Raw genomic sequence first — 3,576 nt, forward strand, 5'->3', positions numbered from 1 at the left:
GTTATCAAAACCCCAAATATAAAAGGAACCTCCACGTCGGTAGGTACACAGTCTTCCACTCCTGCCAGGAATCCACTGTATATCCAGCGAGACATATCCCGAGACTGGACTCTCCTTCACCCAGTTGAGGAAATTGTATCAATTGCGTTGAGAAACCAGCTGATCAGATCCATATTCCTTAAATTTTTGGAAAATATGTAAAAAGAGGCTTCGAAAAAGAAAGCAAGGCAGGGGGGGGGCACGATCTGTTGTTCCGAGGAGACAGAGAGAAAAGAAACACGTCCGCCTTCCACCAGGAGCAGGGTAAAAAAAAAAAATAAAAAAAAAAAATCAGTACCAAGGTTTGGTTTGAAGCCAAACTGGTTATCAGATATCCCAATTCTATTTAACATAGCCTTCTCCAAGACTTTTGATAAAGTACTAGCCAGAGCTATAGATCAATAGTTATCTTTGCCATTTATTTTGTCATCCTTATCTTTTACAATAGGCACTAAAATCACAGACAATATAGAATCTGCTAAAAATGCCATATATTAAAAACCCAATGAAACAAATAGCTAACACGGGAAAAAGTTTTCTACCTGCAAATTTTAAGTGCTTGGCAGATATCTTATCCGCACCACATGCCTTATAACAATATCACTAAGTTCTTGTGCATAAATAATGACATCTTCATGTTTGTCTATGTTGTCTATAACAAAGGGATTAATTTTACTACAATTAAACAGTTCATGATAATGTTTTTTCCACAACTGAATAATTTTGTCTGGTCCATTTATACCATCAATGTTTGTTGGCAATGATATTTTTAGATTATTGACTCTTAATTTTTTTCCAAAATTCAGCAGGACTGTTATGTTGTAATTTCCTTGCAAGTGACTCAGATTTAAGTGGTTTCATTCCTCTTATTACATTGTAAAACATATTTAAAATAAGCTTTGCTTGCTTCTTAAAATCAAATACAGGACCATGTTTAGGTTTAAATTTTGAAAAGCCTGTCTGGCCTCAGCATGAAGCTCTTTCGCATACTCATTCCACCCTGACTTGGCGTTATGCTTTTTAGTTTTATACAGACCTACTTGAGATAAGGGGGGATTCTACTACTTTCTCATATAGTGAACACAACTCTGTGCCAAGTTGCACATTTGTACAGTTTATGTCAGAACATATCACTGCATTTTTTGGCAAAACAATGTCATTCAACAATATTTCAGATGAATCCCAAATTTCAATGATCCCAAACACAGCAGGAAATCCACAACAGGATATCTGAAAAAGTTAATAATCAAGGTGTGGAAATTGTGCAGAGTCCAGACCTCAACCTGATTGAAATATTGTTGTGGGACCTTCAGAAAGCTGTGAAACATGCCTGCAAACCTGAATAAACTAAAGAAATGTTTGAAGATGAGTGGGCCAAGATTCCTCCATCAATATGTGAGGGACTGATAAAGTTAGACAGAAAACAACTACTGAAAGTTATTGCTGCTTAAGGTAGTATCTCACTGGGCAACAACTGCTTGTGTGATGCTACAAAAACGTGACAAAATATTGAATGACATATTTGAGCTAAATTTGGACCAAAATTAGCTTGTGAATTTTGTTTGCATTTTGTAGCTAAAAGTCGCAGCTCAGTGAGATACTTGCTTAAAGGTGGTTTCACAAGCTTTTGGATAATTGAGTGTACTTAATTGTTCCACCCTTTCCATTTTGTTTTTGTTTAATAAATAATGACATAGTGGAATCTGTTATATGTTTTCGTTTTTTTGATATGTTAGATTCAAATAATTTTAGGACCTGGTAAAGACCAGATCATTTTTATTATGACTCGATACATAAACCTCCAGAAGTGAAAGCAACTGGACTTTCTTTTTCCTCCAGACTGTATAGGGAAAAACTCATGGAGCAGTGTTGTGCTTATAATTTTACTCACAGACCCTTCAATGTGGGAACAGAAGAATGAACCCACTGATTTCCCATGACCTCAGCAGCCAAGAGTTAACCTTATTTACATCTGGGACCTACTGTGTAACACCACAATAAAACACACACAAGCGCAAATAAATACAATGTGGGAAAGTCAGACAGAGTGAAAGATGAATTGACATGTTTATGAACTATTTCATATAAACACAAATTTTGCTGCATTACAAAAAAGGACTGTTTGCTCTTGTTTTTCCAATGAAAGATCAATTATTAACTGGAAAAGGTGTGTAGTAAACATTTGTTATGGTTGATATGGTTGTAGTTTAAACGTTTCTGTCTGACTGGTTGGACTCCATGTCTTTTCAGGGTGTAACACTGCTCAGGTTTATCTCTGTTATGACTCATCTAATCAAGTTTAACTGTGAGAAAGATTCTTGTCTGTTTTTAAACACACCCAAACTTCCATTAAGATGAGTGTTGTTTAGATCTTTTTTTTTAACAACAAATAAGACTGTATAGATCTAAATAAAGATTTTCGCAAATTGCACTTTGAAGTAATATAATAAAGCCAAGATGGCACCATTTAAAAGCTTAGTTTTTCTTGCAGAAGATTCCTAGACAAGATTTGAGTAGACACTAACTCAGAACAGGTAATAAAGCCTTGAGCAAAACTAAACAAGATTAAGTTCATACTATCTCAGCAAGTTAGTAGTAGCTGCACTGAAGTTGCATATAAAATAGAGGATTTAGAAAAGTCTAATATTGTTTAGATTTGAAAATTAAAATCTATGAAAAATGGTGTCATCGATCTGAATGAATAAATATGTAAAGGACGATACAGCAACATAGTTCTTTTTTAAGCTTTACTTTATATTACAGCTTTCACATAACACGAAGTTTGTAGAAAAAATGAATAAACCCCAAAACCTTGTTCAAGACCAAGGAAACATGTTAAAGACTGGTGGGACTACAAAACATAACTCCTGAATGGCTGAACAGTTCACTACACAATCCCTTATGGCACTTCAAAATATGATAATTTAACCCTCTGGTATGATACTTCAACATTTCTTTTCTGGCAACACTAGGTGGGGTACACCCTGGACAGGTTGCATCACAAGACCACATAAACACAAACAAGACATTTGTGCTCTGACTCACACCTACAATACAAGAAATTGACATTCAATTGCAAAATGTTTTGTAGTGCCCAATTTACCACCAAACGTGAACAGAGGTGTCAGAGTTGACCACTTGCTGTCAAATCACCTGAAATGGATTCAAAACAGATTTTCAACAACAAATAGGAACAGTCTCCATGACTACAAACCTGAAAGTTAATGTTCATATAACCATAACTGGTCTCCAAATTAGCTCTAACCCAGGGGCCCCACATTTATATTGGGCCCTGACCACATCTACCAGTTCACACAGGTTCAGAACCTGAGGAGGGAAGGTTCAGTCTGATCCAGGAAACTTCAACATTTAAAATAAAAAGTCCAGACTAACTAACAGGAAGACAACTGCACCCTTTTTCCACAGCAGAAGGAATAAAAAGCCAAAGACATCATATACCAATGCCCTGAAGACATTATAAGAATTCTGTTAGCGTTGCTCAGACTTCTGGTGAACAGGTCCTGACATGTTGATTGA

Source organism: Kryptolebias marmoratus, linkage group LG18 (genome assembly GCF_001649575.2).
Source record: "Kryptolebias marmoratus isolate JLee-2015 linkage group LG18, ASM164957v2, whole genome shotgun sequence".
In the NCBI taxonomy this organism is placed as follows: Eukaryota; Metazoa; Chordata; class Actinopteri; order Cyprinodontiformes; family Rivulidae; genus Kryptolebias; species Kryptolebias marmoratus.